Here is a 14,749-nt window from a genome sequence, read left to right as displayed (position 1 = left end):
GAAGATGCCTTTGAAACAAAAATTAAAGGAAAGAACATTAAGAATAATTTGGATCATTTCATGTTCTCTGTTTTTTCAATTTGCTGAAGTTGTGCTCTTAATATCTGTTCTCATGATCTTTGTGTGACAACCTTACCAACATTGTGATGCATTTTCTTAGGTTTGTTCTGTGACCAATCATGCCAGATAAAATGGAAAATAAAGTCCCAACCTCCAATAAGGAGGCAGAACTAAGCAAACGTTGTAAACAGTTTTGCTCAGATGCTCTGATATCTAACAAAATAGAAGTTTACTTGCACTAGAAGTTCTGATTTGAAGATGTAAGAAATACCTTGGACCTATTTGATTGTAAAAATTATTGATAATGCTAAGGAAAAAAATTGGTGATTGGTAGTAAGTGAAACCCATGAAGAAACATTAAGATTAAAATTGAAAATCATAAATAACTTCATACTCATGCATCTAGTCTTTGATACCAACTATGTTTTATTTCTGTTATCATCATTATGCATATGTTGTTTCATTAACTCAGTCTGGAACCAGTCTCTCACCATTGCAGATAGCTAGGCCAGATGATTTATTAAGCTGATAATACTGCAGGAAGAAGTCCGGAGAAAAAACACTGAGAATGATGTGGGCTTTTATACGATTGATCCTCCCGCTCACATGACTGCTGGTAATCATTACTGATTTAACATTTCAAATGTGGATTCAAATCTCTCTGGATAAGTTGATTTCAGTCTTATACCATCAATGAGATGTATAATTTACCAGACTGCCATCAATGGGTTGAATACCCAGGTCTAAATTGTTCTGAGGGTCTAAATTTAAATCCAGCATCTAACCGCTGATTTATTGATGTGAAAAGTAAATATTACAAACTTGATGGCAAAGTTAGAGTTACCTATTGGATTGGTTACTCCCTCAAATTTTCCAGAGAGTACCCTCACTTTAAAGAAAAAGGTTAGTGGGTGCTACAAAGAGTTGATTGAGTATCGCTTTCTAGTAAACTATTTCTATTTGGAGATTAATCCATGAAAGTATCACTTTAGAGGCCTACAGTTTCTGCACTGTGAATCTTGGTTTTGCCATTTAACTGAATCATTTGTCAAAAAATACTGAGAAGTATAAAAGAATAATAACTGAAAAATCATATTGTTAAATGATGCTGAAACAGTAAATAAATAAATAAAACAAGAGAATGACGGGAAAAAGAAAGTTGTATTAAATGTAAAGTGAATGTTGGGGAAAGAAAGGCAAAGGATGTGTTTTACTAAAGATTTGATCATTTTTGTTTTAGGGATCATTTGGGAAATCATGCAAGATAAGCAGTTGTGAAAAAAGACAGATTATTTTCACAATATTGCATTCGATCTCGTTCTGCTCAACTAACAGAATTAAAATCTCTTACTACTGCATGTCAGTTAGCTAAAAGACAAACAGTTAACATTTTCACTGACTTGGCTTATGCTAATGGTTTTTGACATCTATTTGAAGCAATATGTAAACAAAGAGACATAACTTCTAGAAAAAGTAATGGAAGTTTAATTTAACATGCAGAACAGATTGAACAGTTGATTTCTGCAATGATGTTACCTAAAAGATTGGCTATCATTAAATGTCAAGCCCACAAAAAGGGCAATGACTTTGTCCTTAAGGGAAAATGCTGTAGAGTTAGAAGCCAAGAAGGCTTCTGGCTGTCAATTGAAGTATTATTGAATCATAACCACAATAGGATGATATAATTCAAAATAAAGGTCCATATGAACATACTACATAGGAAAATAGGGATGCACAGAAAATCCACAAGGTATATGGCATTCTCATGAAGGACAGATTGTTGCATAAACTACATTTCTCAATGTTTTTATTTACGATGCGCATGGCTTGACCATTGCGCGAGGGGGGAAGTGATAAGGAAAATTAAACAGCAGGGATATTGGTCTCCATACTTATATGCAAGGATAGACGATTTTCTGTCCACATGTGAAGTCTGTACTCAAAACAATGTCAGAAAAGAAATAAAAACACCTATAGGTAACATACCAGTGCCAGAAGGACCATTCAAGCATTTGGTTATGTATTATGTGGACATGATAAAGAAAGTGCATGGAAAGCATTATATGCTTGTAGTAATATGCAGACTTAGCAGATGGCTGGGAGCAGTACCATCAGCTGCTCAGGGGTTAGGAACACTAATCAAATTTATAACAAGAGAGGTAATACCTAGATTCAGACTACCAAAAGGTTCTACAGTTTTTGATGTATGTTGTTTGAATGGACAAAAGAATGTAGGGAATGAGTAGATTGAAAGTTCTGGAAGAAGTTTTTGTGAAGATGATTTAAGATGGGAAAGTTTGAAAGCAGTTAATATAATGAATTATTATAATAATCACTATTTTTACTGTTGAAGAATAACTTAAATATGTTATTGTTGATGTAAAATGAAAAAGAAGGAGTGACTGTAATGACAGTGGAGACAGTGTGAGGGAGTGGAGTGTCCCCCTCCGAGTTCCTCCCTCACCCGGCACTCTTTCACACTCTCAGTCTAAGTTTGATAAGTGTCTGCTTGAGACAAACACATAAACAGATGTTGAAGAGTGTGCTAAAAGCACATCTCTAAACTGTTTTATTTTCTTTTGATTTTCTTTTCTTTTCTTTTCTTTTTAGATGTAAAATGATGTGATTTGGCAATGATGTTAGATACAGTGAAATGAAGGAGAGGTTCAAACAGCTTTCCTCATCATGATTAAAGATTTTATATATTCAGAGGACATTTTGAAGTTGTGTTTATACTAAAGATATGAGATTCAGTTTAGCGTTTATCTGAAAGAATAAATGTACCTTCAAAAACTATCTAGAGACTATTACTGAATTAAGGTGATGTTTTTTAATTAAGCTTCCTAGAAGTTTGACAGAGGCTACACTTTATTTTGTTTTGTTTTGATGTTAGTCCCCACCATGATACATGGTCTTTTGTGATGTTTGCTAAAGGAGCAGAAATACAACTTGAATGAAAATTAATGAACTGTAAATGAGTTCAATTGTAGCATTCTTACTTTTACTTTTAATTTGGGCAATTTTAATAGATTGTTGAATTTCGAATAATGCTTTGTGAATTTAACCATGTTTAGAACTGTCTCCATATTTAAGCAGTTGTAGATGGTTCTATTGGCTGTGACGGTTCTCAGGTGATACTCCCTGAAACAACAGAAAATATCTGTTTACTGATACAAATTATTAAGGATTGGCTAATAGGACTGAGCGGTATCAAGACCAGTGGCAAGAGGTGATGGCCCAATGACGGGTAAGACTCTCCAATGGCAAGAAAGGGGGGCAACCTAAGGCAGGGCATCACCATCCTGAAAGGGGTGATATGGGTTTAAGGAAGTGGATGAATGTTTTTAGGTCAGAAGCATCAAAAGGGAGGTATAGAAGAAACCTGCCCGAAAATTGTGAGTTCCACTTAACCCGACTGCATTTCAAAAACTGCTTTATTAAAACATTTTATCACAGTGTTAAATACCAAGCATTCTGACACTGTGCCAACAGGGAATCATACCCTGTGTAGAAGATTAATTATAGATTTTGGGGGTAAAGTTTTGAGAACCGTTGCAGACAAACGAGTGCCTGACTTATTAAAGAAGTATTAAACAAACCTGGGAATATTTGTATGATGAAGAATTAAGATTGAAAGATGATTTATTACTTTTACTTATACATTTTAATATTAATGAAGAATGGAAAAAGAAGACATGGTGGTGACTAAAGATTAACATTGCTTGTCTTGTTTGTTTATAACCATTTAAATAGAATTGTTTAAAAAATGGGGTACACGATTGGCTAAAAGTAATATAATGATTGGAATAACAATCCTTGTGGGAGGAATAATATTCTGTTGTGTTACCATTAGTAAAATTATTCTTGATCCAAGCAACAGTGAAGCGGATGACACTGACCAATGTGAATGATCCAATGCAATACAATTACAACTACCCTGAATGGACAGAAAGACCAAATTGGGAGGAAATTGATTCCTCCAATGAATATATATGATGAAATAAATGATAAGCCATGCCCCGGGATGAAAGTGCTAGCCTAACCTCTCCCCGGAGGTGACCCTCTATGATGCGCAAAGTATCTGGGTTGAAGATATATTCACTACAAAAGAGAACTCTTAATATGATAATGAATATTTGTTTCATGTACTCTACATAACTGTAACAACCACAGGCAAGACTGAACCAATTGCACACTCATGATTACAGTATAACATGCTTATAGGTTTCAGTTATTGAATGAAGAGATAAGGAGACAGAATATTTTTCATCCGTTCTTAATCAAATTTAGATGGAGACGTTTGGTTCTGTAATCTCCACCGGAGTGCGGTTGCATAATCTGGTCATTGGTAATGAAGCTGTGTGACTTAACTTAGTCACTAAATAGCATAACTGAGGCAACTGAATTATGAAACTGCACTCTGGATAAAGACAGTGAAGGTGAGACTTATGTAAGTCTCAGAGGGGGGATATGTGGAATATTTTTATCAAGTATAATCAATGTAAATATAACCATTTTTGTCTACAATTATTTCTAAAGGTCAAGCATAGATTTTACTGTGTGTTTGGGTGTGTTTGGAGGCCTGTGGGAATGAGGCCCCTGAAAATGGAATGTGTAATCACATATGGTACTCATATATGGTAAACTTGAGTCTCATGTTTTGACACTAGAGAAAATATAGGATAAGGCCCCGTACAGAGGTTCCAGATGGAGAGGGTCCTCTCTCATAGTTTAATGTTCTCTAAACAGACTAAAGACACAGAACAAAATGTATGGGGTGTATTGGTCACGCCCTAGGTGAATATGTGTATATAGGCCTGTTTGAATACAGAAAGTCAGTTGTGCTGGGAGCAACTCGGCTTTGCTATCTCTGATAATATAGTCTATCTTCTGGCATCAAAACCCTAAGACTTCAAGAGTGATGTTTCACAGAGGTGGCAGAAGCCACAACAGTTCTGTACAGAACCGAACACCGGTGATCACCGACAGGTACACGCCGGTTAGAAATCTGTTCGACTTGCTGTGATGTCATGAAGATGTATGTCAAAAAATGTACAGCAAGTTGTAGCAGGAAGGCGGCACAGTTGTAGCAGGAAGGCGGCACAGTTGCTTTTTCCAAGCTGTGCGAACTGCAAGCATGATGGGAAATGACTGGCTGACGACACAGCTTAGTGCTCATTGGCTTAAACAACTGTGATGTTTTGTTATCTTCTAAAATGTTAGATTTTTTTATCTATAATACAATGTTTTTATGTGTATAAATTATATGTGAATATTCCCAACACTATGACAGTGCAATCTCTGTATGGGATATGTGATAGGTATCATATTTCTGTGTAGCCTGCCTACGGCCACTTCGCTATCGTGGGAGTATTTTTGACATATGTGGTCATGATATTACAGCAAGTCAGACAGATTTCTAACCGGCATGCACCTGTCGATGATCACCGGTGATTGGTTCTGCACAGAACTTGCTCATCTCAAATGAGCCTAATGAAATGCGTGCTGTTTTTTCTTCAATCATTGGATTGGATCATAAGCAACCTATTGTCGCTCACATGTCGCATGTTTTAAAAATGTACTCTTTTAACAATTTAAAATATGTTTTCACTGTAATGATCTAATTGCAAAATAGACTGCAGAAGATGAAAGCTGAGTTTTTCAATTAAATTTGATACCAAGTATGTGAACACTTATGAAATTTTTATATAAAACAAAGCATTTGTTTTTTAGCCACACTCAAACGGCCCACCTGTTGGCCAGTGACAGTTAACAGGTTTAAAATGGGCATGTAAGCACCCTCATTTTCACATGCAGTCACCAAAATTGGTACGTATATAGTTCTCATCAAGCCGGAGAACTTTCATAATTATAGTCAATAGGTCCACCCAACCGAACTCCCAATATTTTTTTTTAATATTGCAGTCTCTAAACTTTTAAATACTCCTCCTAGGGTATTCATGAGACTGTTACCACATTTAGACAACATTATGCCAAGACACTGAAGATGCTAAATTGTGAACAGATTTTGGATATTGAATGGTGTTGTAATGGCGAGGCATTAAATTAATGGTGAAAATGGGAAACAGGAAGTGTCTCATATCTTCTGTGTGCAATGTGTGATTTACATCAAAATTGAGCCAAATGTTTGGCCCTGTGGGCTGATCGCATTAGCACCACCAACTGGCGGAAGGAAGTGTGGCACTTTTAACAGACTTTGAAATATCCCTCTTATGTTTACCTGAATTGCTTACATTTTTTAGAATAATGTCAAGACAGTGCAGATTTAGAATTCTTGATATCGTAAATACTGTTGCCATGGCAATGCATTAAATGTCATAATTCCTATTTATGTATATTTACATGTTTTTGAGGTACCTGGCATGCTTGAATTTTCACTATATTTTGCACACACATCAGAGTTGTCGGCCATTAGGCCAGGGCAAAAGTTAACACATGGGCGTGGCTGGGGAGCTCTGTAGCACAACCTTTTGACAAAAGTGATGGGGTCAGTTTCTTCTCTGGTCACCAAACTTGCTACATATATTGTTCTTATCAAGCTGGACAACTTTCAGAATTACAGTCATTAGCTCCACCCAACAGAAAGTCGGCTATTTTGGATTGAATGTGCATTTTTTTTTAAATTGCAGGCCCTGAACTTTTGAATACTCCTCATAGGGGATTCATGTAACTGGCACCAAACTTAGGCAATGTTATGCTAAATTGTGAACTGATTTTGATATTTTGAATGATGTTGCCATGGCAACAATAAATTAAGGGCAAAAATGTGAAACAGGAATTTCCTTATAACTTCTGTGTGCATTGTATGATTTTGATGAAAATTCAGCTGTATGCATGGTAATGGGAGCTGATCACATTTACACAGCTATTATGGGTCACAGTCATAACGCAACCAACTGGCACCAGGAAGTAAGGCAGTTTTATCAGACTTTTAAATAGCTCTTGTGTTTACATGAATTGCTTCAAAATTCTTTAGAATAATGTCAAGATACTGCTGATGTAAAATTGTAAAGGAATATTTGATATCTTAAATACTGTTGCCATTGCAGTTTTTAATGTGAAATAAAAAAGCTATAGAAGTCTGTTTACTGTAATTAAATGTACTGCACAATCTTTATTTTTTTTATAAATAAAAAAATCATAGCCATATGTCTAACCCAGTTCAGACGCAGTACCAGAAATGTCCAACAGAGGGCAGCCAAGCTCCATTGTTGAATAATTTCCAAAATAACCCTTCTCAGTCACTTCTCTGATTTTGTGGGTCGTGTCAAGAAGGGATCCCTTTTTAGTACATTATGTATAGTCTAAGTATGTGTAACTATCTTCAGCTAACTATGTTTATCAAAAGAATGACATATAAAGTTAAAGATCTGTTTAAAATGGCTAGCAAAATAACAACAGCATGTTCATAAACTGCTTTTAATTTTAAACAACATAAGCATTAATTATACAGTATTAAGAAGATAGCAACATATGTGCCGCAATGATGTCCCAGCTAGCAGGGAATGTTCCCACAACACTGGCTAACAAAAACTCATTAAATACAATTGTCCATCAAAGTGGTAACATTATAGGATCAAGACAGACCAGTTTATCAAATGTTTTTGTTTTACATGACATATTTGTTTTACAGAAAACAAGAGTTATTCTTGGTGATCAAAACCACCCACTGTTTAGCGAGTTTACATTACTTCCTTCCGGCATCTGTTATAGCAGTGTTTCCAAACCCTGTTCCTGGAAGCCCCCCAACACTACACAATTTGTATATCTCCCTTTTCTGACACACCCAATTCAGGTCTTGGACAAAAAACTGCTCATGCAATTTCAAGTAGAAGAGGAAAATATTTCTGAGAAACAGATCACTGAAATTTTCTGAAAGGTGCACTTCACTGTCAGGAATAGAGAGGCTCAGGGACCAAACACAGAGTGAAAAATAAAGGTTTATTAAATACAAACATAAAACATAAAAATCCAACATAAACTCCCACAAGGTGGAAAAACAAACATAAACTACCCCATTGGGGGAAAAGGTATCCAGGCTGGGGCAGAGGGTAACGGGGAATAACAGGACTGACCGGACTGGAAATGGGAACAGGGAATAACAAGAACACGAATCAACACACTGACCAACAGTCCGACTAGAAACATATAAGCACACAAGACTGGAAACAAGAACTGGTACTGGACAGCAAACACGAGGAGACTAAAATAGGGAGAGAAATCAAACGGGTTACTATGGGGCAGGTGAGGCAAATGAACTAATAATAGGCAAACAAGGAGGTGGGGTATGACGTAGGACAGAGAGACACACGGCGATACAGAAACAAAACAAAGCCACGTGCTTTCACAAGACAACAAAACACCCGAATGGCATAAGTGCACATCGCCAAGACAATGAGGCAATATACACCCATGCCAACTGACCAACAAGATGAGAGAATGCATCACAATGGCAAACAAAGCAATATTATGCATTCTCACACTAAATGAAACCTAAGCATATATCATGAGGCAAACGCCATGTGATGCACACAACAGGACACAAAAACAAGACAGGACACCTGTGCAAGAGAGTTCAGCAACACACACACCAACACCTTAGACCGAAGTGACCAAACACAACATGAAGACGTGACCTGGGCATGCAACGAGAGCACGAAATGATGTGCACCCGTGTTCATGAGAGGCGGACATAAACTATTGATGCAAGTGCATGCTGCCAAGATGACATAAGCGTGATGCACCCACATCAATAACAGACAGACATGGAGTGTCTGGATCCCGACACCGACCAAACAGGAAGTCAGGACCCAGACACAATACTCCAGACATGAAACAAGACAGACCGAAGAGCACATGACAATGAATACAACCAAAACATTGTGCCCACACAAAGACAGACAACGAAACAAGACAGACATGGGCCTCCCGGTGTTTAACATCAAACAAAACGAGCACTAACATAAAACATAAAACACAACAGAAAGGGAGGGAATGGAAGGAAACCAGAGAGGGTACTTAAGGAAAGGGGTGGGGTCCATGGCCTGGGGGGAGGCCTCAGGGCGGAGACAGGGTCTGGCAGCCTGGGAGGAGGCTGCTGGACAGGGGTCAGGAGGGAATGGCACAGGGGGTGGAGCCATGGAAGGCTTGGGCACAAGCAGTGACTGGGGAATGGCCTCTGTGGTCAGGAGCGCTGGCAGCAAACTGGGGAACAGAAGCCCTTCTCCTCCTCCTCTTCCGGGCAGCTGGGAGCACTGCTGTGGGAGCAGCCGTCGAAGACGCTGGCACTGGGTTAGCCAAGGCTTCAGACGCTGGCTCTGGGACGGATGAGGCTTCAGACACCAGCTCTGGGATAGACGAGGCTTCAGACACTGGCTCTGGGATGGACAAGGCTCCAAGAACTGGCTCGTTGTACCAAGTCACGTGATGCCATGCGAGGATCGGACGTGTGAACGGTGAACGCTGCGCACTTTGCTAGTTTTAACACTTTTATTGATATCTATATCTGTTCTAGGAGGACAATATGTCAAAGAATTCAAAATCCTCAGGCTCTGGAGACATTAAAATACACTTACGTGCTCAAGCTGACACCCCTGAGCGGGCCGAGAGCCTGGAAGCTAATTTGGTCAGGGAAGTGCGGGAGATGCGGCAAGAGATGCTGGGCATGTCAGCAATGCTGACGAAGGTTGTTGCTGACTTGGAGGATTTTGCTGTGATATGTCGATCGATCACTGCCATGGAGACGAAGTTCTCTAAGGTGGGGGATGTCAAGAAATGGATCGATTATCTGGAGTCATCGGAGAGGGAATTATCTGCTAATCCGCAAGCGACCAAGGTGGATTTGGAGCATGCCTGGGAGAAGTTGGAGGACGTAGAGAATCGTAGCTGGTGGAACAACGTACATATTGTCAGAAATCCTGAGGCCAAAGAGGATCAGAATATGGTGAAATTCCTGGATGTGTTCCTTCCGAATCTGCTCGAATAACAGACCAAAAGCTGGAAATAGAGCGAGCTCACAGGGTTCTGAGATCATCTGATAAAGATCTTGTGTTACACGGGGCGTGGAGTAAAGGAAGGCTTTTCATGTTCGGCGTTTGATGGATGCACTAATGTTGGAATGTGGTCTTTATATTCTTGTTTCTGACACGTCAAAATGTCAAATGTTAATATGAGTGGATTGTCTCTCTCCACGTGGAATGTGAATGGGTTGGGACACCCCATAAAAAGAAGGAAGGTTATTTCTCTTCTTAATTGTAAGAAATATGATATAGTGTTTCTTCAAGAAATGTATCTTTCTCAACAGGAAGCTGACAATTTTGGGAGGATATGGGGTGGGCATGTTTCTTTAGTGCTGGCTCGAGTAAGAGCAGGGGAGTCCTTATGCTGATAAGTAAACATCTACAATTCAAATGTCTCAACAGATTAAAGATAAATTAGGAAGAGACAATTGTTTTAGCTGAAATTCAGTGGCAAAGTCTTTGTACAGACCGAAGAAGAAAGATGCAGCACATACGATCCTGCAAGGCCTATGGAGAGAGGCTTACAGAGGACTGGACAGTGGAATAGATGGAATGGAGGAGTACTGGGTCAAGGTTTACAAATCAACAACAACCAGCAACGAAGACAACACAACACCGGCAGTGGGGGAGACGAAATGGGAATTGGTAGCCCCAATTGAAGCAGAGGAGGTCACGGAGGCTCTACATACTATGGGACACTCTGCACCTGGTATGGACAAAGTAACATCATTGCAAATACTACGATGGCACCAGCCCTCAGTGGCAGGATCATTCAATCTCATCTTGGCAACAGAAGCTCTGCCTACAACACTATCATGCACCAGAGTAACATTCATACCAAAAGTAGAACACCCGTTGAACCCAGGGGATTTCAGGCCAATTGCAATTTCATCAGTGCTAGCCCGGGCCCTCCATAAAATCTTGGCCAGAAGAATGCGTGACCACATCACATTCTCTCCACTACAGTATGCATTCCTACAAAGGGATGGCTGTCTGGAAGCTTCAGCCCTACTCCACACACTTATTAGACGTACCCATGATGAAATCCGTCTGATGACTGCACTATTCCTAGTCTTGGCAAAGGCATTTGACACTGTAGCACATGAAGCGATACTTCAATTGGCGGAAGGTGCTGGAATGCCACCACCTCTTTTAAGATACTTGGCTCACCTATACAGTCACTCAGAACTACATCTTGTGGAAGTGGTGTGAGGCAAGGGGACCCAATCTCACCAATTCTATTTATCCTGACAATGGGAGACATTGTACAGAAGGCAACACCAGAAATTGGTTTGGAGATAGGGGAAAAACTAGTGGCAGCCATGGCCTATGCCGATGACCTGATTTTGCTGGCAGAACATCCGCAGCAACTACAAGAAAAGCTCAACTGCCTTTGTGAGGCCCTGGAAAAGGCAGTATTGGGCCTCATGTATTCAGATAGAGGACAAAGGCAGGCCTTACACAGTCGTAAAATCTAACTCAAGCCCCCACATACCAGGTCATAAATTATACTGATAAAAGTCGTGCCAAAATCAAACAAAGGGAGTCCAAAACAAACTAAAAATCCCATGAAGCCTTGCTCACTAAAGGATCGAACTCTCAACTCCTATTGGATGAGGCACACAACAGAACGTCCCTCAAACCATGACATCATCAGGAGTAGAAATACCTCTGAAATGCTTCCAGGATTTGCTTCCAGCAACTTTGTTCACCGTGTATAGACGTAGCTCATTGCTGCTCTCAGGTGCAACCTTGTGGCCAAGGAAGTAACGTCCAACTTGAAACTGTGACCATACAATCTCCATCTCGCCAGACAAGCTGAGATTACTCTGTGTTCAACCAAACACTCTATCGGATCCGAAGGAGACCGCCGAGCAATCCGCATCTTCATCCGTTTGCCTGCAGAAGTGAAGAGATTAAAGATTTATCTTCCATCAAGTCGATATTTCTGAAGTTTCCGCCAGCCCGCCGAGAATCAACAGCCGTTCCCGCCAACAGAGCGAGGAAATGGCCTCCCGTTATCACACGAGCCTCAAGGAACTGGGTCGGAGTTAAAGGACGGAGGGACAAACATTCTACCTGTGTCCTCATGCGATTCAAGTAAGAGGTTTACGTCTGGGTAGAGATAGAATATTATAGTGTGTTATTCTTGTACAGTTTACGGACCGCCATGTCCGCTCATTATTAATACTCAGGGTATTAATTATCACAAATTTGTTTTGCTGTATTGTGGTGCATTTTCACCATCGCGGCTGAAACCGGCAAACTGAGTTATCCGTCAAAGAACGCGGGACTTTTACGAGCTGTCCACCGCGTCTCTGAGTGATAAACTAACAGCTGCTTTCTCTCCCACGATCGCTAAATCGGCATTAGGGCCATCACTTAATTCTCTCTCTCTCGTACTAACCACACACACCTTGTGTTATAGGATTATTTTTATTTCCATATCTAATCATATCACTGTTTAGTTTGTAGTTGTAAGTCAGAAGTTTATTGACTGCATTGTATTAATTATTAATTGATATTACTGCATAAATAAACTTTGTTTATATTACAAAGAGAAGTGTTTTGGTTTGTTTTGCATACGCCTGTGTCATGCTGACGGGATGTCAGTGCTCGGATTCAAGCCTTCACTCATTGTTTTGTTTTTTCTCGAAAATCGATATTCTTCGGATGTCAATTTTCCTAAGAAAACAATCTAATATTGAGACTGTTTTACTATCTGGTTATTAGTCCCTGATTCCAGGGTGGTGCCCCGTCAATGATGATTGTTGAATTTGAATGATCAATAAGCTAGTGTTAATTTTAATTAATGTTTCATCGATGTTAACAATTAACGATTATCTTTGATAATTGTTGATTTATGGATTAAAAAAAGCTAACATTGATTCTCATCAATGTTCTATTGGTTTTGATAATCATTATTGCTAATAACCAAACTTGCTCCTAAACGTAGCACACTACATTTACTGGAGCCCCATATGAGGTTTTAATGAGTTAGATTCAATTAATTAATTTAAATATTAATTAATAACTAAAGAAATAATTATTAACTATTTCTGATAGTAACACTGATCTAAACAACCAGTAAAGCCCTACAATGACAATCGCAAAAGACGGAAGACGGAAGCATGTGGTACTGCTTCCACACTCCTATAACACCAAGGATGGACTAATACAGACAAACAGAAATAACTGGGAATAGAGTTTGGATGGAAGGGAAAGATCATACCCAAGCAAACTCTTGAACTAGAGAGGATGTTGAATGAAGTAACATCAGCACCACTGAAACCATACCAGCGGCTGGAACTGTTAAAAACATTCTTAGTTCCAAAATTAAACCATGAAATGGTGATTGGATGTGCCCATAGAAACACGATTGCAAAGATGGATGGGATGATAAGGAGAGCAGTGAGGAAGTGGCTCCGCCTACCTACGGATACACCCCTCAGCTTTCTTTATGCGCCTTTAACAACTGGAGCACTGGGTATTCCACATCTTGGATCTTCAATTCCACTGTTACAGAAGAACAGATTCGAAAAACTGCTATCCAATAATAACATCTTTGAAAAGGCATTGACCGGACAGCCCTCATTTAAGACAATACTACGCAGAATTAACATCCCCTGCAAAATTGGTCAGGAAATAGTATGTACCACCAAGGAAGCGAAGGAGGAGTGGACAAAACTGCTACAGGCATCCATAGATGGGAGAGATCCGATGATGGCGGAGGTAGATAAGGCCAGCTTCCACTGGTTGGAGAGAACGTCTTTCCACCTTCACGGAGGGATATTGCATAATAAAGCATGAGCGTCAAGAGGAAGGATGAAGGATATGGATGAGACACATATCACACAAAGGAGACTTTAAATCATATACTACAGATATGGAAAATCACACACAACGCACAATGTGCCAGGCATTACAGGGTAGTAAATTTGATTTAAAAACTCCTGAAATTAGATCAGACATGGATTGAAACGGTCATACCCACCAAGACCAGTTTCATAAAGCCAGACATCATGATCACCAATAAAAGTCGAATAACAATCATGGATGTGTCAATCATTGCAGGCTATAGGATGGAGGAGAGCTAACGTTTAAAGATCGCAAAGTATGGCTCTCCAGACAACAACACGGCAGTCACATCTTGGACTGATACAAAAACCCTGATAACCCACATACCGATAATCATCTCTAGTAGAGGATTGATCTACGGACCATCATGGAGGGGACTACGATCATTGAGACGGTCCAACCACGATTTGTCAGATATCAGCCTCCTATCAGTTCAGGGATCACTTAAATGTTATGATCTTTATAAAGGAGGAACCTAGAACATCAAATTGAGGAACGTGCCATGCATTATGACCTGCTACGCAGCGATGAGCTCACAGATAGCGCCGATAATTGGCGCCTCAAGCATCAAGTGGATCCACTCTACAAAGATGTATTGATAACCTAATGTAAATAGCCAAATGCCTCGTCATCTAATTAGTAATGTGCATGAATGGATGAACGAGATTCCCGCTGTCCGAAACCACAGCCAAGGGAATGGGCTTGGCGGAATCAGCGGGTAAAGAAGACCCTTTTAAGGGTGGTGCACCTCGGCTTGAAGTGATTTCATGCGGCCTGGATAAAATGAAGCG

This window comes from Myxocyprinus asiaticus, chromosome 11 (genome assembly GCF_019703515.2).
Source record: "Myxocyprinus asiaticus isolate MX2 ecotype Aquarium Trade chromosome 11, UBuf_Myxa_2, whole genome shotgun sequence".
Lineage (NCBI taxonomy): Eukaryota > Metazoa > Chordata > Actinopteri > Cypriniformes > Catostomidae > Myxocyprinus > Myxocyprinus asiaticus.
This window is presented reverse-complemented; position numbering follows the sequence as displayed.